The sequence below is a fragment of the Oryzias latipes genome, chromosome 17, assembly GCF_053564925.1.
Source record: "Oryzias latipes strain Hd-rR chromosome 17, Olatipes_Hd-rR_3.1".
NCBI lineage: Eukaryota > Metazoa > Chordata > Actinopteri > Beloniformes > Adrianichthyidae > Oryzias > Oryzias latipes.
This window is the reverse complement of record NC_136253.1, coordinates 3,168,693-3,191,922: the sequence shown is the minus strand read 5'-3', so window position 1 is coordinate 3,191,922 and position 23,230 is coordinate 3,168,693. Positions and strand designations below refer to the sequence as shown.

The window sequence follows — 23,230 nt, the reverse complement described above, 5'->3', positions numbered from 1 at the left end:
AATTTATGACAAAATAGACAAAAAAAGCAGGAAAACCTGGAAAGTGGCATCACTGAGTTCTTAGATTAGACCAGAATGAAGCATTTGAGCCAGTACTTCTTTTTCACTTTGCTTGAAGAGCAGCAGAACTATCTCACAGTTGGTTTCAGATGAAGTTCTGTTGGCTGGTTGGGTTTTGAGCTTCACTGATTAATTCAGGCTCTTAGAGAGATCTCTATTAAGATTTTCCTGAGTGACAAAAGCTTCATGCAGTTGACAATCTGCCTGCCTCCTGCTGGATAACAGTGATATGGAGTTCTCCACCGGTGAGATAAACAAACAGCTGAACATCAGGACCATGATCTGCTCTGCCTCTTAAGTTCTGCTGAATTTATCGTATTTTCTATTCTTTACTTAACCGAGCGGCTCCTTAGTCTTCACAAATAAAAAAGGTTGACCTCAAATGTCTCAACATCAAAATTACGGGAGATCTAAAATTTAAGAATATTTGTCCTAACAGCTAAGAAACTGCATTTAACACAGCTTAAGGATTTAAAAAACATTTTTTATTATGATTATTTATATGAAATTAGTTGACAAAAGCCAACAATTGTGTTTCATCTTGTTTGCAGTCCTACCAAAGCTCCAGATCAACCTGAACTCAATGTCAGGAGGCTCACTTAATGACATTATTGCTCCCAAAATACCCAATGATTTGAGCTGACACGAGTTAAATTTGTAGACTTCATTACCCATGGTGCCTCACAGGGGCCTCCTACCCAATGTTCATTAATCTTTAATAATAAATGATAAATCCTGAAACTGAGGGATCTCATCTGGAAGGAATCTTTAAGTGTTCTACATTTGAAGTAGCCTACCTAAGGTAGAAATATTGGAAATTTGGAGACAAACAATTACCTTTTAGGGCTTAAAGTAGACCATTAATAGTAACAAACTCTGCTTTCTTAAGGACTTTTTGTTATGGCAAATCAACAGCCTAAACATGTTTAAAAAGGACACAGATTGGTTTGCAGGTTTTTATATATATTTTTTTGTTATAGGACAAAAATTATATTGTATTAATGATGATGAAGACAATAAATTAAATGTAATTTTGACAATACATTTACTTTATAAATTTTCTATTTTATTTTGAAGGGATTGAATGGTTTAACATTAATTTAAGAAAGACAAGAGCAGAGAGGATTTGTCCAGTGTATACGTACCCGTGGTATAAATGAGTGTGTGAGTTTGTGTGTGCGTGATGTGTTTTAGTGAAAATGTTTGAGTGTGTAGATGTCTGTGTTTCTGTGCAGAAACCAGCTTCTTTAGGAATATTTATGTTAGATCAGCGGAACACTTGGCGTCTATGTTGTGTTGCCTGAACTCAGCACATTAAATAAGGATTTTAATGTTTCTTTAACTGAATTCCTTTAGATTTTATGTTTCTTAAAAATATAATTCCTCCATTTTAACCCATTAACACAGGAGATGTCAAATGGTGTACACATACCATAACCATGGTATGTGTACACCATTTGACATACAGTACCATAAATCTTTGACCGTTTACGCTATCAATGCAAATCAGCTGATTCTGATGTAGAGAAAAGCGTCTTTTCTTTGCCATGCGGTGACATGCACAGTGATGTCACATTACCAACCTAAAGTGTTGCATATCAGCGCAAAGCTGCTTTTCTCCGCTTCATAATCCGCCTGAGTTGCTTTGATGACATCCACTGATGAAAAGTAAGGGTAGTATAAAGAATGTCAACACTGGAGCTAAGCTCTTGTGTTAAAGGGTTATGGTTGTTAACCCTTCCAAACATGAACAGTTGCCTGTTTTTTAATTTGCATTTTTATGCCACAAGTTACACAGAAAACTTTTCTTGTTGTTGACACACATCTTACACAAGAAACTGACCACCAAGTAGGTCCTATCTGTCCTTGTTCACATTTGAAGAGCTTAGCATGTTCATTTGTGCATTAGAAAGCCCACCTGGTTAAGCCGGTGGTTGTGCAACATCTGTGACATCAACTGTAGGTAAACTTTTACTGTGTCATTGGTGCTTTAATAGGTTGTTTGCTGGGATCTGGTCAGCTGGTGCCAAAGGCAATTCAATTAATGGGAAAGAGTAGACAACAACACCTGCTGTGACAGAGACATCCATGCTTCAGCATGCTCTGTAAAGCCCAATGTGAGCGCAGGCCAGCAGGAGGTCAGGTGGGTCAAACCCCTGTGTTCATGCAGCTGTGTCCAGAGTTTATAGACACCAGGCTGAGAAAGCTCTCAGACTTCTGTGGCAACTCTGTTTTAAGAAAATAATATAGAGGGATTTTTGTGCCAGAGAAATGCTCTCTCTGCCAGCCAACCACAGGCTGATTAGAAGAATTTCTGACCAATCAGCATCAACCTTTATGTCCATGTCTGTGATTGGCTGACTTTTGTGGTACATTTATAACGTGGTGCCCTGCTTTGTTTTGTGCACAGAAGAGAGAGCATTTCTATTTCTCTTAAGTGAAAATTGTTTTGATTGCATGTATTTTTCAGTACTCACATTTTTTAAGAGTTAAAAAACTAGTGGTAAAACAGTGAGTGTTGCTCTTGGACTAAAGGCACAAAACTTCTTCATAAAAACTGTCTTTAGTACTTTTTTGATTTAAAAAAAGTATGATTTGTTGTGCCCAACATTTTAGGAATTTGTTCGTGAACTCTGCTTTCACCATCAGTCTCAGCCCCGACTGTGGGAGATTTGGGATTCATTACTGGAAAATACAAAGTCACTGATGAGGGTTTTGTGGATATTGCAACCTGGCCAGTAGAAATACTAGCCAGCTCAGGTATTGACAGCACACTGGAGGATTTACACCAAATCTAAAAATAAGTGGATGAATATAGTTTGTGAACATTTTAGCAAACCCTGTATAATGTTCAGCTGTCATATTTTGGATGAAGCTCAGGATTTTTTTCTTCTGTGCTACAAATATTTGAAAAAAAAAAAAACTAAATATATAAGAATTAGTATGTTGTGCTTTTTGTTTCACTTGAGTTTTTCCATGGAAGCCTGTCCAGTGAAAGACCTCCCTCCCTCTAAACGTCTTTCTTGTTGGAAACACCTCTGCTTGGAGCAAAGGTGCAAACGTCCTCCTGACATTTTGGTTTGGTGACTGACAGCAGAACAGGAGCGTTGGCCAGTTAATAAGATTTATCCACAAAGGCCAATCTGCTGATCCACACGCGCTGTGACATTTCTCTCGCTGCACATTAATCAATAGGTGGTAAAACCTTCCTCTCAGGATAAACATTCAAAGGAAACTACAACAAAAGCTGACAATAGATGAAAATAATCAATCGTTTTCAGTTCATTCTCATGCAGCACAGACAGAAGAATGAGTCCTTCATACCATCTTAAATGTACACAAAAAAAAATGCTGCTTTCATATCAGATATTGTAAAACAAGAGGTTAAATAAAAGTGCTTCAAAATGACCCAATACTTTCTTTATGGGAAATAAATATTGCTAATATTATCGGACATGGAGGGTTTTTTGCAGTTAGGATTCACCAAAAATGTTAGCACAACTGCTGGATAAATGCATGAAGTCAATTATTAGTATCTACAAAGATGAACATTTCAGCATTGACCCAATGATGAGCTGAAAATGCATCAGCACACCCGCAGCACTCTAACATGTTGGCTTCTTGTCCCAAATGCTCAGTTTTTCTGTCCATTTGCACCATAAACATACATTCTCTAAATCAATGCCTTGTTGATGGAGTTACTATTGTACCATGAATATTAAGCACTAATCTTCACATGCAGTTCCTGGTGATGAGCCAAGCTCTGCTGGCCTGCAAGGAGATGAATGCATTAGAAGAATTCACAGAGCTAATGGTTTGGACTGGAAATGTAATGATTTATGTTGTTGTTGTTTATAAAAGGAAAAAAACACCAGACATTTGCAGATGCCAAACAAATGGTAATACCCAGACTGGATTTAATATAATGGACATTAGAAATTACATATACATGGAATTGTATACGTTCGCTTTTTGCCACTCCTTTTCAAGCAATCAATCAATCAATCAATTGGATGGGGCACGCAGTTGGCTTTTCATTTTTCAATCTCCCCCAACAATGCGCAGTAAGTGCTGTTAGTGTTCCGTGCGTGCAGTCTGTTAGAAATAAGAAAATAAGACAGAGTGTAGATAGTCTGGGCATCCTATGTGTCACATGCACACGCCAGGCATGGAGCATTTGTGCATAGTCAGTAAGGAGCTAATACTCACACAACTAACGACTTGAGTGCTGCTTAAAGGTCACCGTACAACAGCATCATCCATATGTCTTAAGTGCGACCAACTTCTATTAGCCTGACACATGTACTTCACGATACACTTAGCACAAACATGACAATGGTATGTTCCATTTTCATGATATCCCCTAAGGTGGCCACATGAGCCTCAAGGGACACACCTGCACTCCCCTTAACCCTTGTGCTATCTTACATGACCCCCCCCCCCTTACATTGACGTGTTCTCCCTACCATGACAAAGGTGGATAAAGGTGCAATGATTTTATGTAATCCATGGACACCAGTGAAGATCACAAATCATTGAAGAAGAAAGGTTCAGCGCACTGTCTAGTGGGTCTAGATGACCCAACTCCCAATGTTAAAGTGCCTAGGATAGCACAAGGGTTAAGATGTGGCCCTCCTCTCTACAACTCTCTATTGACACAAACAACCCAAAAGCCCACAGCACCTTTATGGGTCAAGACGCTATGTTGATTGCAATCAGCAAGCAGCTGTTTTCTTGTATGAGCAGAGATGAACTGAACTAAACTCCAGTGAATCAAATGGAGTTCAAAGCTGCTTCCTTTGTCGGCTTTGTGCTAATTAGATTTTTAGCAAAGGTAGAAGTAAGCAAAGTAAAACTTGTTCTTTAATCTCTTCAATAGATGAGTTTAAATATTAAAGACTGATATCAGCTAATGTGTGACTGAAAAAACGTTTTGGATATCAGAAAAATTCCAACATTCCTATGATAAAATTTCATTGAATGAATTTCATGTTGCAATTTAGACCACATCATCGTGACGAGAAACAAACAATAAAAAAGACATATTTTGTGTTATAAGGCTACAGACGCCTTTAACCCTTGTGCTATCTTAGATGACCCCCCCCCCCTTCCATTGAGGTGTTCTCCCTACCATGACAAAGGTGGATAAAGGTGGAAAGATTTCATGTAATCCATGGACACCAGTGAAGATCACAAATCATTGAAGAAAAAAGGTTTAGAGCACTGTCTAGTGGGTCTAGATGACCCCACTCCCAATGTTAAAGTGCCTAGGATAGTACAAGGGTTACAATAACACACTTAAACAAAAAAACTACAAGCAAACACATTTTACAGTTTCTTTTAGTCTTACTAAACTGGCATAATGACAGTAATAATGATAGTTCATTTCAGCTTGTCGGTTTATGTGTAATACTTTTCTTTTTGTGATCAGTCAAATATTTTAATTTTTTATGATTAATTTACTATTCTTGATCATATAATTTAATCTGAAAAAGTGATCTACAAAGTTTGATTTGATTTTCTCAATTTCATTTTCTGACTACACTTGGCATCAGGACACCCTAGGCAGGAGGTCAATGATCGACTTTGTAGTTGTTTCAGGAGACCTTCGGCCCTGTGTCTTGGACACTCGGGTAAAGAGAGGGGCAGAGCTGTCCACCGATCCCTACCTGGTGGTGAGTTGGATTCGCTGGTGGGAAAGGAGGCCAGAAAGACTTGGGAGACCCAAACGCACTGTGAGGGTCTGCTGGGAATGTCTGGCTGAGCCCTCCGTTAGAGAAGTCTTAAACTCCCACAGAACTTCAAACAGGTACCGAGGGAGGTTGGGAACATTCAGTCAGAGTGGACCATGTTTTCCACTTCCATTGTCTCTGCTGCTGTTCTGAGCTGTGGTCGCAAGGTCTCTGGTGCCTGTCGTGGCGGCAACCCCCGAACCCGGCGGTGGACTGGAAGTGAGGGATGCCGTCAAGCCTGACTGTTGCTGAGGCAAAAACTGGGTCCTGGGTGGAGTTCGGTGAGGCCATGGAGAAGGACTATCAGTTGGCCTTGAAGAGATTCTGGCAAACCGTCCGATGTCTCAGGAAGGGAAAGCATTTCTCTACAGGCACCGTTTTCAGTGCAGGTTCAGTGCAGACCTGTTGACTTCGACTGGGGACATCGTCAGGCGGTGGAAGGAGTACTTCAAGGATATCCTCAATCCCACTGACACGCCTTCTTTTGAGGAGGCAGAGAATGAGGACTTTGGGGTGAGCCTGTCTATCACCTGGGCTGAAGTCACTGAGGTAGTCAATGAGCTCCTCCGTAGCAAGGCTCCGGGAGTGGACAAAGTCCACCCTGAGTACCTCAAGTCTCTGGATGCTGTGGGAGTATTTTGGCTGACACGTCTCTGCAGCATCATGTGGCAGTCGGGAACTGTACCACTGGATTGGCAGACAGGGGTGGTGGTTCTCCTTTTTAAGAAGGGGGACCGGAGGGTGTGTTCTAACTACCGGGGAATCTCACTCCTCAGCCTCCCTGGAAAAGTCTATGCCAGTGTACTGGAGAAGAGAGTTCGTCCAATAGTCGAACCTCAGATTCAGGAAGAATAGTGCGGTTTCTGTCCTGGTCGTGGAACAGTGGACCAGCTCTATAACTGACAGTAATTTTAAGACTCTTTTAAAAACACATCTTTTTACTCAGGCTTTTAACTCCAGTGAGCATATCTAGTGGGACTTGTTCATTTTATTAATTTTATTCTTTTTTTGTTTTTATTGTTTTATTGCTTTTATTGTTCAATTCATTTTATTGTTTTATTGTGATTGTTTCTTTATTGCATCATATTGTTTGTGATTTTATTGGATTTTATGTTAAGCACTTTGGTTGCCTTGGCTGTACAAATTAAAGCTGCAAGCGGCGTTGTATGGCTTGCAGACGCAACCCGCCTTCCACGCCCAACTCTACGCAACACCGCCGCCCTCCCCGCCCTTACCACCCTGACCGCAAGCTGCATATGCTAATTATGCTAACTATGCTAATATGGCTAAAAGTGCTAGCATAGCGATCAGCATCATCAACTGACTCAGAAAAACACATTGCTCCATTGGTGAAAGCTTAATGTCACAAGTTGATAAAAAACCCACTTTTTTCAAAATGGCGGCTTTTCTGTTGATTTTATCTCCATAGCAACCATTTTGTGTTTTGTCGCCTTTTGATGACGAACAGATCCACGTCAGTTTCAGACGAATCGGAAAAAGTAAACTTTTTGTTGTCCTTATCAACAGTGGTTTTATGCTAACCATGCCCACATTCCTTATGCATGAATGCATGCATTCAATTTTCACTGTATTGTATTGAAATGCATGGGACTTATAACAGTGCGCCACTTTGCTAGCTTGCCACTCGCACGCCGTTCAAAATCTACAACTTCTAATTCCAACATTTTTTTCAAAGTAGCTTGCCGTTGATGTCCAAAAAGTTTCGAGAAGATCGCTGAAAATTCCAACGACAAGTTTACGATTGGATCCAGTGGTAAAGGTGTTTTATATTGAAAATTCAAAATGGCGGCCTTTTCCCGAGGTCAAAGGTCGACGAAACTCCAGAGGTTATTGTAGACTTAGGCTGGGGACACGCGAGTTAAAATTTCATGAAAATCGCTCGAAAAAAAGTTCCTTTTTCCATATTGTGTAAAAACGCGAAAATCTCAAAATGGCAGATTTTGGCACAAAATGGCCGGCAAACCGTAGGTCGTGTTGCCATTACGTAATGATTTCAAAACTTTTTTTGGATATACCCTACAAAGTTATCTGGGTTTCGTTAGCCGATTCTTAAAAAAAAAATCTGATTTTTTTTTTTTTTTTTTTTTGCCAAGTCAGCACTTTTTTTTGCAATCATTTTTTTGTTTCCCCTGCTCACATTCCTTTATCGATTTTGTCGTATGTGACATTTTGTTCAGTGTGGGCCAGGGAATCGCATATTTTAGTTTCAGGACATTACAATAAAATATGTGCGAGCTAGCTAAAATCGCAACAGTTGCGAATTCGCCACGTGCACGCCTTTTAAAATCTACAACTTCTAATTCCAACATTTTGGAATTAGCTCGCCATTGATGCCCGAGAAGTTTCAATAAGATTGATAAAAATCTCTAGGACGAGTTTTCGTTTGTATCTGGTAGTAAAGGTGTTTTTTTTTTGAAAATTCAAGATGACCGCCTTTTCCCTAGGTCAAAGGTCAACAAAACCTCTTTGGTTATTGTAGAATCACCATGGCGGCAAGTGTGTGCAATTTTGTGAAAATCGCTCAAACAAAAGTGTCGTTTTCCCATATCGTGGGAAAACACAAAAATCGCCAAATCTCAGAGTTCGCCACAAAATGGCCGCCAGGCCGTAGGTCGTGTGGCCGTCCCGTAATGATTTCAAAACTTCTTTGGGATATCCCCAACACGTGTGTTTGGGTTTCACAACTGTATTCTGAAGTACATTTTATTCGGCCCCATACGCGATTTTCGGCCCATTCATTTTTTCGACGGGATCGCTGGCCGTGATGTCATCGTCTTTGGTGGGTGACGTGGACTTTGTGGAAAATTCATTCGCAATTTATCCCAGGTGTGTGCACGTTTTGGTGACTTTTCGAGCATGCGGCGGGGGTCATATTCTCGCTGGAAGGCGGCGAAGTCGTCGTTCCAACTGCGAGAACAATCTGGTCCTTGCAGTCAGTGACTGCTGCTGCGGGCCATAATAATAAATTGATTGATTGATTGATTGATTGATTGATTGATTGATTGATTGATAACCTCTTCATGGTGCTGGAGGGTTCATCCAGTCTATTAGTGTTTTGTGGATTTGGCAAAGGTGTTCGACTGCGTCACCAGTGGAATCTGTGGAATCCTGTGGAAGGTGCTCTGGGAGTATGGGGACCGGGAAGCCTTACTGAGGGCTGTCCCGTCTCTGTATGACCTGTATGATCCAAGCGGCTGAAATTACCTTCCTCCGCAGGGTGGCTGGGCGCTCCCTTAGAGATAGGGGGAGAAGCTCGGTGACCCGCAGAGAGCTTGGAGTAGAACCGCTTCTCCTCCACATCGAAAGGAGCCAGTTGAGGTGGCCTCCTGGACGCCTCCCTGGGGAGGTGTTCTGGGCATGTCCCACTGGGCGGAGGCCCCGGGGAAGACCTAGAACGTTGGAGAGACTACATCTCTCGGCTGGCCTGGGAACGCCTCGGGGTCCCCCCAAAGGAGCTGGAGGAAGTGGCCAGGGCGAGGGAAGTCTGGGCATCTCTGCTTAGACTGCTGCCCCCACGACCGGGTCTTGAATAAGCGGAGGCAGATGGATGGATGGATGGCATTTTCTGTCTAAATAAAATGCAGTTGAACTTCATATCTTGTTAACCTCAGAGTTTATGTTTTTTTAACTTTAACTTTTGTCTTTTGATGCTTTTTAAAAATGTATTTCCCTTTTGGGTTAAGATTTAGAACATGGGTCTGCAACATGTCGGTCTTTAATCCCTCCATTAACCATTTCCGTTTTGTAGTTTGACAAAGTTGAATTTAAACATTTAGACAGATTTGTGTTAAACCACAGGTATACAAATTGAGGTAAGTCAGTACAACCTGAATTAAATAGTTATATTTAACTATTATAAAGTGGATTGCCTATTTTTGAACAAATTGAAGGATTGTAAGTGTACCTTATAGTTAAAGAAATACTGACTTATTCGCTTCATTAGCTTTGATTTAATTTTGGTTTGTTAGATTCATAAATTTCTGACAAAGATGCACCACAAAAGCTCAAATAAACTGTTGATTATTTTTTAAATAACTCCTGGCATTACACAATACCACTACTGTATTAAGATGATTCTATATGACACAGGGTGTCTTTTAGTTTGAAAGGAATTCATGTTAACCTCTGTCAAAAGTTAAACGTTTCACACGTTGAAAATAAACTATTTTCTCCTCATGTTTTATTTATGCTAAAAAAAACACAAGTTCATTTATAAGAATCTTAATAGTAGCATTAACATAAATACAAAACAGTTGTTTAATTTTCTAAAGGGGGAAGTCAGATTTGGGCGTTTGGGTTGTAGTCAGTGACTAATCAATCCAAACGGCTCTCCAAATACTGAAGGTTGCAGAGCCCAGGTCTATATGGAAACAAATCAAGGCCATAACTATATGAAACCTAAATAAAACAACTTGAAAAATTTAAGCTGAAATATTAATTATCAGAAATCAGACGTCCGTCTCTCCCTCAGACCAGCAGATCGAGCCATCTTCTGAGTTTTGTGTTCATTGTGTACCATCCTCAATCCAACGATCAGGTGGAACAGCTCAATCAGGAACTCATCAGGTTCCTGCGGACTTACTGGAGTCGTTTCCTGGTTTGGGCAGAGTACACAAAAAACTCCCGAAAGAAGGCATCCACGGGTTTGTCCCCTTGCCAACGCATATTAGGTGTTCAACCTTCCTTTTTCTCTGGTGTGAAACTCCATCCGAACTGCCGGCTGTAGATGACTGGTTTCGTCGTTGTGAAGAGACGTGGGATGCTCAACTCCATCATGCTGTTCGCAGAACCACATAACAACCTGATTGTCATCGTTGAGACGGTCCCAGTCTGGCTCCCGGACAGTGGGTCTGGTTGTCCACCCAAGATCGTTGGTTAAGGTGCTAGAGCAAGGACCTCAGTCCCAGGTATGTCTGTCCGTTCCAAATCCTTAAACAAGTTACCCCTGTCTCTTAACCGTCTTTTCTTGCTGCACTGAAAAAAATATAACAGTGGTTTAACTTAAAAAAATTGAAGTAATCTGTCACACCTAATATATTTGCATTGTATCAATGTAAATGAATAATTTAGCCTAACCTATTTTTTTTATTTCGGTTAAACTGATTCTGTGAGGTGAAGAAAAGCAATTATTTTGAGTTTCTCTAAATCAAAATAAATAAGTTCTGTTTTTTACTCATTGGAAATGTTCTACTTTATCTAACCTGAAAAAAACGACTTGATATAATCCATTTTTTAATCTTTGAGCAATTTACTTTTTAAAGTTGTCTCAGATAAAAATGTCAGGTTCACAATCTAATTAACTGAATTAAGCTTTAGAATTATATATTGATGTACACAGACTCAGAACACATTTCTTCATGTAAACAATATTTATTGTTCCATGAACATATCCACATCCAAATTTACAAACATGACATCTTTAAGATGTATAAACATCAAAACTGTTTCCCAATACTAATACACTTAAGTGAGGGGAAAAAAAACATTAATTGACACTAACTTAAAGCTGGCTGTTCAGTCTGAAAACTTTTTTCATCCATCACTATCTTGATGTCTGTTGGTGGACGGAGAAGATCCTCTCTCCCAGTGAGAAAGATCGCCATGGTTTCAATCTGCGGAGCATCACTGTCCAGACCGTTCTGCAGACATAAAAAAAATTAACATATGACAACTGGCGCGTTGCTCTAAAAGGTATAATTTTGTTTTAGTTAAATAAATAAGCCTCAATGTGTATGCTCACTTTACTTTATCAATGTTTCGGGATTAGATACATATGCCTGTGACCCCATAACATATTTTTGACTGTTAACGTTAAGCAAAAGTTGTATTCAAAGCAAAGAAAATTTAAAACAGAAATGTAAAATGCAAACTAAATGTTGTATTCATTTTTTTTTGGCAAAGTTGTGCACAAAGTCTTAGTATTTGTGCACAACTTTATCTTTATGAATATGTTTCTTGTTGGCAGTGATCTTAACCCATACAGTGCCATGTTCCATTTCCTACATCATAAAAGAGTGTCATAGTTGAGAGGTGGATAACCTTACCTGGTGTTCTTTAATGAGGTGCTCAAAAGATTCACCAAGTAGATCATCAGAGATTTTAGGATGGCTTCTCCTCTGATGGTAATGTCAACAATCTGAAAAGAAAGCTTGTCATTAGTTAAAAGTTCACCTAACCACCCAACTGCTCTATGGACCACTCATGTCATACAGACCCTTCATCCAGAACTTCTAAGATGTTGGTGGTCTGCTCTTTCACACGCCCTCCATTGCTCCTGATGACCTCTAGAAGTTTGGTGGAGTGTTTGTCCAACTGTGCAAAAAACTTTGCCTCCAAAGTAATTGTTGTAACTCTCAAGAAGTCTGCATTTATCTGAAAATGAAATCAGAGAACATGGATGATGATGGTCCAGTTTGTAATGTTTTAGGAGTTCAGATCGTCTTGAATAAGTATGGGCACAGTCTTTACAATTCCACGTTGATGAGTAACTGCGGAAAACAAACAGGTGTTTAGGGTGTAGGGAGAGCAATGTTATGATTGGGCCTTCATCACAATTGCATAGGTTGTACAAAACAAAAAAAAAACTTACCAAAAGTTAGTCAAAGGCTTCCAGACTGGATGCAGAGCAGAAACCGAAGAGTGTCTTTATGAAAAAATAAATAAAAATAGTCATTACAGATGATTACAGACAGTGGAAATCTCAATGATCATACACGATAATGACAGCCACACAGTTTGGAGCCATTCTCTCTGATTATTTTTATTTTTTGAATGTTGACAACAGGGAAAAACTGGGAAGTGTCACAAGCTCCTCCAGCCGCTTTTGACATTAAAAATGTGTCTGTGTTGAGTGTTAAGGATCCTGCTGCCGTATCCCATAAACTCTTTTTTTGTTCAATCATTATAAAAAATTTAATAGGTTTATTATTATTAACCTCCGACGACATACTCTGTCAAGTGACGTAATATTCACGCATGCGTGAACGGTCGGTTCGGGGAGAGCAGTTGTCCCTGTTAAATTCAATAAAATATCCAGTGTAACATAACGTAACACGGCTCATAGATGTTTTCCTGTAGTAAATAACATTCGACAGCAAATACACCACAAACAGTGTTTGATAGCAGTGTTGCATCAATTTGTACTCCTTATTAAAATAAATTCACCAGTCGCAAAATACGGCATGAGAGCCTCACTGTTAGTGCTAAATGTTAGCTTAACTGCACTAGCTTAACTGCACTAGCTTAACTGCACAGCAGCTAAAGTTGAATTTGCAGCAGAAAGTGTAAAAGCTTAAAATTCTTGGGGAAAACTCAAACCAATGCAAGCTTCGAAAACTGCCGACTGTATTTAAATTAGTGCTTTTGTCTTATTAGAGGTAAGAACTTACCTTTAAGCTGCTGCTGTCGGTCTCCTGGCGGCGGTTAGTTCCTCTTTTCCAAACAAACTTACTGCTGCTGGGGGTTGGGGACCGACTAACGTCGTCTGAAAATTGTGTCCAGGCAGTGAAGGAAATCCTCGTTTAAATGTACAAGGAGAAAACGACTGAACTAATTAATATACAATGATTTTTGTTGATGTTGTTTTACCTTACTTGTCGAGTTGTCGCTCTGAGAAGCAGTTCAGATTATGGCAGAAATACGGCCCGCCAAATTTGCATTTCATTTAGTGCGCATGCGCACATCAAACTCAACCTAATAATTGTGCTTTCACAAAACGAAAAAATTTTACTTTGGTACCCTGTTATCATTTACATTAAAGTAAAGTAAAAAAAAAACAAAGACACATTGCATAACTTATAAGAATTGAGTTCAAGAGAGTAAATTAAAATTTTTATATTAATGCAATGAGTAGAAACGCATCAAACTGATGACAGCAATGGTTTACTTTTTTCAGTGTGCCCCTGTAGCATGGAAACAGTTATGACCCCGATTTGACTTCATAGATTTAGACGGTTTCTACTTTTTGTAGTGATGTCAAGCTTTTACTACTGATTTGTAAAAATTATATTTTTTTAAATTACAGATATCCTTCTTGTTTACAGTTGAATAGGGACTTCATGCATTTTCATTTGCAAACTAAAGGTTAAGTTAATCCTGTGAAATTTGTATCATGAAAAAAAACTTTTCTCTTTTTTTTTCTGTTTTTTTGTTGCCTCTTTTTATACTGTAAGTATAAAATTCTTTAGCAAAGGACACAGGATAAGCTTCAGTGTGTAATTTATTTGTATTACTGTCTTGCAGAAACCTGAAGGCTTTAAGAAAGGAAATTCATTCTGCTGGAAGAGTTGAAACTGTGCTTCCTCCTCTCACATCTCCGCCCCTGAGGTATCCCTCTCTGGTAGCAGATTTTACATTTTTCACATTATCTTTTTCTCTTGCTGTAATCTCATCTTTTTCTCTGATGGCAGAAATTCAGGCCTGAAAGCAGCAGAGGGATGGATGACTGCCTAAATGCAGCATTTTATGCTAAAAAAAACAAGAAATGGTGTTAAAAACAGAGGAAGCAGCTGCTCTTTTTGAGCTAACCGTTATGCTTTAGATAATAAATTGGTTGTGCTAGCGACACGGATAAGTGCCAAAAGTCAGTAAGATCAACGGACGGTGTTTTTTAGTGTTGTTAATCTACAAATACGCCTGAGGCAGCAGCTGTCTCCATCAAGGACAAATGGAGGAAAATAATGGAACATTAGCATATAGTGTCAAGAATCAGTGCAGAAATTTGTCTTCCTCCCTGTCTGTGCAGAAGTGTGATGCACAAAAAAGCAGGTCCTTCTAAATTCAATTTCAGCTGGAGTTGTTGTGTTGCTTTTCTTTGAACTCGCTGTCTGCAGCTCCGCCTTAAGATCTTCACAGAAATGCAGCATCTGCATGCTTGGGTGAATAACTGCGATCTGCTGGATGGCTGTTCAACAAACGTCCTGATTTGGCACGCTCGCTTACGTTTCAGCAGCGTGTCTGTTCTGAGCTTCATCGTCCTGCCCGATTACCTCCAACAAGTTCCACATTTGGAGTTGTCTGGTGTCAACAAGCTTCAGTGGAGAACACGCCTTCCTTTCATTTCTTGGCTCGTGCACAAAAGCTGCCTTTATCTTCTTTAAGCCGTGGTAGAATTTCATGTCTTGTGATGTAAGAAACAGTCCTTTTTCCTACAAAAATGTCTTTACTTTTTTTGGTAAATTGATTTTCTTCAATTTACTGACACTTCTTTGAGATGATTTTTAGTGGTTATGATGAGTTTTTATGTTTTAACAATAGTTCCCAGATCACCATGGAAACCAAAGAAAGCTTGACCTCAGGAGTAAATTCATGGAGTAAAAACAACCAACTAACTAATGAGAAATCTTACCTGTGCTGATTTTATTATGGCCTGCAACAGTAGTAACTGACAAGGACCATGTTGTTTTTGCAGTCGTAAAAACATTTCTGCGCATTTGAGCAAAAATTGCTCCCCCCACATGATCGAAAACTCAACAAAATTTGCACACACCTAGTACTCAGTGGAAATGAAAATTGGGCATAGTGAACAACACCCCTCAAGAGTATGACATCACTGCGAGCGATACTGTTAAAAAAATGAATGAGGTCCTTCTCTTTTTGCTATATTTATTGAGCCTCTAGCGGCAGCAGTAAGACAGAATGAGAGCATTAAAGGAATAAAAACCAAACACAGCCATCGTAAAATCAGTCTTTATGCAGACGACACACTATTTTTTTAAATAATTCCCGTTCTGTAAACCAAGCAATGGCAAATATCAATTAATTCTCCTCCATCTCAGACTATTCAATTAATTGGAATAAATCAGTTTTTTATTACCACTGAACAGTAATTCAGAGCCAAGACACTCTCTACCAATCAAATCAGGCAAAATAAAATATCTAGGTATTTATTTTTCCCCCAAATTATCAGAACTGGTGCAGCTAAACCACACCCCATTACTGAAAATCATACAGGATGATCTAACCCGCTGGGTCATTCTGCCTCCGTCCCTCATGGGCAAGGTAGCCACGGGTAACCCTTGTGCTATCCTAGGCACTTTAACATTTGGAGTTGGGTCATCTAGACCCACTAGACAGTGCTCTGAACCTTTTTTCTTCAATGATTTGTGATCTTCACTGGTGTCCCTGGATTACATGAAATCTTTCCACCTTTATCCACCTTTGTCATGGTAGGGAGAACACGTCAATGGAAGGGTGGGGTCATCTAAGATAGCACAAGGGTTAAAGTGTCAAAATCCTCACTTTTACTGTGCAAAATGACACCCATCTGGAACAACCCAGACATCCTTATAAATAAAAAATGTTACACTTCCCAGCTTGGCAAGCAGGGGGCGTAACACTACTAGAGCATTTAATTATTGACAGAATATTCATAACATCCCAGGAACTTCAAGACAAACATGGAATAAATAACTTCTTACAAAATCAACAATTTAAATCTATAATTAATAAACAGTTTAAATACAAAGACAATGACCTAGAACTACCAGAATCAGTTATCTCTCTGATTAATTTTTCAATGAATAAAACTCTCTCCAAAATATATAAAATCTTATGAATTCTAGATAATAATATTTCAATCCCGATAACAAAATGGGATGCAGATTTGAGCATCAGCTCAGTTCAAGGCTTCTGGTCAGAACTTTGTCTAAACACCTGCAACCCTTGTGCTATCCTAGGCACTTACCATTGGGAGTTGGGTCATCAAGACCCACTAGACAGTGCGCTGAACCTTTTTTCTTCAATGATTTGTGATCTTCACTGGTGTCCATGGTTTACATGAAATCTTTCCACCTTTATCCACCTTTGTCATGGTGGGGAAAACATGTCAGTGTAAGGGTGGGGTCATCTAAGATAGCACAAGGGTTAAACTTACAAAAAGTCCAAACTTGCAGATAATCCATTTCAAAACTCTTCACAGAATTTACCACACTGGACAGAGGATGTTCAAGATGGGTCTCAGTAACTCAGACATTTGTGAGCACTGTGATAGTAATCTACCCGACAGCTACATGCACGCACTGTGGTTCTGCACACCTGTCCAGGCTCTCTGGCAGCAGGTATGTGCCGATTTATCAGTCTGGCTTAAGGTTTCAATCATGGCTTCACCGTCACTTTACGTGCTTGGTGACATGAGTGCCATTGATATAGAAGGAGGATTATAATCTATCATTTTCTCTCTTTGTATTGCTAAGTACCTGGGTGGGGCAGGCGGTACCTGGGTGGGGCAGGCGGGGGTGCCATGGGGTTCTCCAGCCTGGGAAGGGGGGTGTGGTTTGGGGGATCGTGTGGGTGTCTGGGCTGGCTTGGTGGGTGGTCTTTTTGCCTCTGCTGGGGGGGCTGGCGGGGGGTCCTCCCCTGGGGGTTCTGCCTGCACTGGATGGGCTCCCATCTGCATCTGAGGCTGGGATCGCTCCCTCTCTGGCTCCGGGGCGGGGTGGGGCAACTCCCCTAAAGTCTGTGGTCACTCCGGGCAACGCCCACGGGGTCAAGGGGGGTGGGCGGTCGGTCTGGTCTGCCATGTTGGGGGGGGGGGGGGTTGCCTGGGGGAGGGGGAGGGTCCACTATCAGTACGGGACCTTGGAGGTTTGGGGTCTCCACTGAGGCAATCGGTGGTTGCCCCGGCTGGTCGGCTGCCTCGGTCTCCCTCCCCTGGTTGTTGTATGGGAACCCCCCCCCCCCCCCCTCTTGGTTTTAATTGCACATTAGACATGTAGGACCCTTGGTAGGGGGGGCGCTTGGGCATCACGTCCAGCAAGCAGCAGATGTCCTTTTAATAATAATAATAATGGATTGGATGTATCTGCGCTTTTCAAGTCACTCAAAGCGCTTACATTGTGTCCATTATTCAGTCACTCCTCATTCATACTTGGTGATGGTAAGCTACTGATGTAGCCACAGCTGCCCTGAGGCAGACTGACAGAGGTGTGGCTGCCAGTTCGCGCCTACGGCCCCTCTGACCATCACCGGGATCATTCATGCACATTCACACACCAGTGGAGTCACACTGGAGGCAGGGTCCCTTGGTGGGGAGGGTGTTTGGACATTACTCATTTTTGAAGACCAAAAGCAATAAACCTACAAGAGCCATGCTAAAGCTAACATCCTAACGACCGACCGGTACAGAATCAAAGATGGGCAGGTTAACTAATTTACCATTGGGTAATGAATCTGTCAATCAAACTCATCAGCAAAACAGTCGTGACCGCTTTCGGCCAATTGAATGGCCTCTTAGACTTTCTGACGGTTTCACACAGGTGACAAAAAACCCCGCCCATCTTTGATTCTGTACCAGTCGGTCATTAGTGTGTTAGCTTTAGCATGGCTCGTAGGTTTATTGCCTTCGGTCGTCAGAAATTACTGGTTTGTGCAAATTTCTAGTGGACTTGGAAGCAAGGCAACAGTGGTTGAATGCAGTTGGCATTGAATCCAGCAAACTGTCTCCTGGTGATGGAATTTGCTATGAATGTTTCACTCGGGATAGATGCTAATACTTTATCCTTATTAGCTATGATGTTAGAGTCATCCAACACCGGTCTCTATGTTTAGTTATTATTTTTTTAAATTTGTCTGAATTAAATCATTATATTTCTTTTACAGAAAGATTTTTGTATGTTTAGTCTGTTTTAATGTTATAAAATTCCTTTTTACAAGCTTTATGCTTTGTGGTTGTTTGTGGTAAAAACTGTCCACACTTTAGATGAGGTGCTGCAAAACAATTAATAAACTGTTAACAAAGATAATTAATACATTTGTTAAACTCATAAGCAGTTTAGTAATATGGATTTTGAAGACAATGGTCTGACTTAAGATGTTAATAAATCTTATTAACACTTTCAGGTATTTGCAAGACATCTATAATGCTAATAAATATCTTACTAGCACCTTTCAAATTAATAAAGCCTATTAATTTGTTAAGTTAAATAATAAAACGTATTAAGCTTATGAACACTTAGGCTTGTGTGAGACATCTATACTGCTAATAAATGTCTTACTAGAACCCCAAACAATAATAATACTTCTTAATTTGTTAACAAAAGTTGTTAATAAATCTTATTAACACTGACACATTTGTTAGGCATCTATCTTCTTCTTCCTCTTTTGGCTTTTCCCATCAGGGGTCGCCACAGCGAACAAGTCGCATGGTAAACTTGGCAACGTTTTACGCCGGATGCCCTTCCTGGCGCAACCCTCTCGAACCGGGCTTGGGACCGGCACAGAAGTAGAGAAGGGAACAGGGAGCAGCCCGTAGTCGAACCCTGGTTTCACGGACGGAAGCCGCCGCAAACCAGCACGAGCTAAACCGGCTATTTGTTAGGCATCTATAATTCCAATAAATGCATTATTAGCAATCCAATAATAATGCTTCTAAATGTGTTAACTAAGTAATTTAATAAACCTTATTAGACTTATTTTACTAATAAATGTCTTATTAACACCCTAAAATTTGAATATAAGGCTTTTTAATGTGTTAACAAAGCTTGTTAAGGAATCTTAATATAAAGTGTAATCAAAATGTTTAATTAAAAAAGGGGATTTTTAACACTTTCTTCCTAGCTGTTCCTCACTTTCATATGTATGATTGTGAGAAAACGCTCGTTTTCGTGGTTTTGGGAGGGACTGGTACTCAGAGCAGGGTTTTATAGGAATACTCAGAAATGCGTTGATGGATCCAAATACCACTTTGGGGTTGTTTGTTGCGAGGAATTAACATTATAATTCATTTAAAAGCTCAAAAAAACTAATTTTTGCATGGCGTAGGCCCTCTAAATGTTATTATAAGGGTTCAAAGAATGGTTTCCCTCACACATGTTCACTTTGCTAAATCTGGCCCTCTTTGCAGTGACCTCATAGCTTCCTGTTTTATTTTCATCTGTTTTGCTATTTTCCTCCTTGTTAATCAGCTCTGCAGTTATAAAGTCCTCTTACCTCTGCCTGTTTGTCAGCAGTTGCTTCCTGTTTTGTTTTCCTGGTAATTTGTAAATTTTTCTTAACCTTCAAACAGAAGAGCAGAAGGCTGCTGTAAAAACATTGATGAGGACAAAACTGGTTCCACTGCACAGACAGGAGGCATTAAAGTCAGCTGAGCTGCTTTGCAGAGAAAGGGCAAGGTTTTCTTCATGTTTCCGTCACTAATCTCTGTTTAGCTGAAACTTGCCAGAGAGCAACACAACACTCCTGGAAATCACAACAGTGTGAATTAATGTGAGGAAATCCTTAAGTTGCACATAATTCAAGTTAACAGGTTTAGCTGTGGAGCTGAGGATAAGGCCCAGATGCTGCAGGGTTGTACAGAGAAAACTAGAAAAGAGACAGACAGGCTTTCACTCCAACTTATGTAAATAACTAGAAAAGCTGTTTCCAGCAATCATTTCCATTGTAGTTTGTGGTGTAATTGTGCTGCTGCTCGCCACTGATAAACATTTGGAAGAGTCCGGTCTCCTCTGGATTCTATCAGAGAGCCGTCAGACTGACAGTGTTGACTCACCCAGGCAGCCAGGAGTCTGCTTTTTTTGTCTCTGAAGCAACAAGAGGAGGCAGCATCCTAAGATGGATATTAACACCTCAGTTGTCCTGGTATGCACATCCACCTGGCTTGATGCTGTTATCAGCTGCAGCTGGAGGCACTGAGAGTTCACAGGCTGTGACTTTAGATGGTTCCAGAAGCAATAAAAGCAGCTCTGCTGCTCACTTGCTTCGCAGGACTTCAGCTAATCTCCTGTCTGTGACCAAACTTTTCCCATCTTAGGTCTGGAGATAGAAAGGCTTGCAGGATGACAAACATGAGCCAGAAAAAATAAGTTTTGGGGAAAATTCAGTTATAACAAATGTGGCATTTTAAATGGATCATGCCGCTCACGTGCAGTTATTTTGAAAATAAATTAATAAAGGAATTTGTGTAAAGAAACAGTTTTCCAGGTTAACACTGTAAAATCACTGTCGCTGTCAAAATCCTCATCTTTGTTTTTATCCTACTGAGAAAACAGCTGTGAGATTTATATGCCAGTGAGGCATTAATTCCACGGCGCGCAGTGCTGAAATTTAAATGTGAACAAACAGCAACAAACCGTCACAGCTGAAAGATCATAAAACAACAAGGTTACAGTAAAAGGCATACAGTTAGAATCAGCAAGTAATTTGTCATTTGAACCTCATCTGGTAAAATCAAACGCTAACTTCAGACTGTTTTAAAGTAGAGTTCTAAAAAGTTGATGTTGGGGTAAAAATAAGACATAGGTTACTTGAAATGGGTCATGAAGTCGATTAAAAACCCATTCAAATGAAAATTGTGTTTTTAACATGTTTTTGGGGCATTTTTCTCATGATGGAGGACATATATAAAGAAAATTAAGCTCAACACTTTATTTTCAATTATTTCTTAATTCAAATCGATGCAAATCAGAATATTGCTTGTGTTGTTCTATAAAAAGAATACTTTTAAACACATTTTTCCCTCTGCAAAAATTATTCAAACGCAATGCATCGTGGTCTTTATTCTCCAATCCAGTGAGCATCAAAGCATACAGGTTTTTTACAGAGACTTCTGGGAAATTTTTAGGGCTCTCGATTTTGGTATTGTTAATTGGGAATGCACTACAAAATGGCGAACGCACAAGATCATATAGCTGTGAGGATGGAGAGAAAGACGAGAGGAGAGAAAGATTAAGGACAGATGGAGGAAAGAAACAGGTTGGTCCTATGGTGGACGTTCAGGGCAAAGCCAGTAAATTTTGGGAAAACAAGTGCAGACAAACAAGACAAGTCAGTCACAACAGACAAGAACGAGGGGAGAGGTTCAGATGATGAAGATGATAACGATAGAGAGAAAGAGATGATCAGCTGACGATGAAGAGGGAGAAGAACAGAGAGGTGAAGATGAGAGGGCTGGTGCATGGCATTACTCAGAAGAATGGCCTTCAACACACAAATTTGGGGAATCATTGAGACAATACACAGTTGAAAATAGCTCACAAAAATGTTCTGCAGGGCCAAATCCAAGATCTACGATGAAGTTTTAGGGCAACCAAAAAAAAAGAAGTAAAATTATGAGATTTAAAGTCGTAAATTTACGAGTTTTTTTCACTTCTTTCAGCATACAAAAGAATTTTTACTTGCCTTATTGTGGTGCCACTTTAAACTGTAAGCAAGTTTATTGTTGCTGGTGAGCTAACTAAGTCTGGTTATGATATTTAAACAGCTTACGAGGAATGTCTACTGATACAGATGTGTACAGTATCATGGTTACTGTATAAAAGCTCAGGTTACGGTGCTTTATTTTGGTGATTCCTTTTCAGTCAATCACTTGTATTTGATTCTGTATTGCTGTAAAATTCTAACGAATCATTTTACCTTTTCAGTGATTGTGGGCGGGCTCATGTGAGAATGAGTGAGGCTGTGGGGGTGGGCGGAGTTAAAATGCAAAAGGTGAAGTGAGTGAAAGTTTGGCTGTACGTTCCTGCAAAAGGCTCAAGAACAAAGTGATCAGACAAACTGAACTTTGAGATGCCATGACTCTGGCACAGATGGTTTAACTGGGCCCACAGAGGCTGGAACGGTGATACTAAAAACAATGAAGGAAACCTGAAAGAGGGGAAACAACAGCTAACTTGCTCTTTTTAACCCAGAAAACATAAAAGATGATCTGGGATGTTGGGCTCCCGGAGGGCTCCTCTGCTGTAAAACAGATGAAAAACAAGATTTTGGAGAAGTTTGAATTGTTTTAGCATAGAAAGGTTCAAGGTCACTTCAGCAAAACAATAACAGGAGGGGTTTTTGCCTAGTAGGACAGTGATTTGTTGGGTTGTGAGAGCCTGTCAAGGTGGACAAGTGTCCTTGGATGAACTCCATATTTATCTGAGTCAGATGATTGCGCTCAGCTGCTTAAAGTCTAACTGAATTACAAAAATCCAGGCATGCCAAGGATTTACAGATTTGAACGCATCAACGCTGCTGTAACTACAGATTATATTCTTTAAAGGCAGATTTGTCACGGTGCCTCTGTCAGGTTCCTCCCCCCTCCCCTCTCTGCTTGGCCTAATTCTCTGCAGCTGCCGCCACTCATCTCATCAGCCTGCCAGACCTTCATAAGGAGCTCCAGGACCAGTATTCAACGCGAGTTCGTTGCCTCTAATGGTGCATGTTCTAGCCTCATGTGATCCATGTTTGAGTACCCTCTACTTCTCGCCTCACGCCTCTTTGTCCTGTTCCAGGAAAACCCTAGTCCACGAGTGAGCGGTCAAGCGGACGTGCCGAGCAGTTTCCATCCACACTCACCTCCTGCAGTGGAGCACTACTGCATTCCACGTCAACTCTCAAGCCACGGTCGGTTCCTCGAGCTGCGTCTCCTGTCCTCGTCTTGTCTCGGATCCACGGACCCCTCCAGCCACGTCGCCTCCCTGCCGTATCAAGACAACATCACC

General features: G+C 40.4%; 1 long non-coding RNA gene across 1 annotated transcript; it reads right to left on the bottom strand.

Moving 5' to 3' along the window:
• Positions 1-11,245: 11,245 nt before the first annotated feature.
• On the bottom strand, positions 11,246-13,540 carry LOC111949138 (uncharacterized). The gene is made up of 6 exons (XR_002875206.2): positions 13,401-13,540; positions 13,202-13,296; positions 12,403-12,456; positions 12,028-12,185; positions 11,858-11,949; positions 11,246-11,452 (listed from the first exon to the last, which is right to left on the bottom strand). It is a non-coding gene; the product is annotated as an uncharacterized LOC111949138 (long non-coding RNA).
• Positions 13,541-23,230: the final 9,690 nt, after the last annotated feature.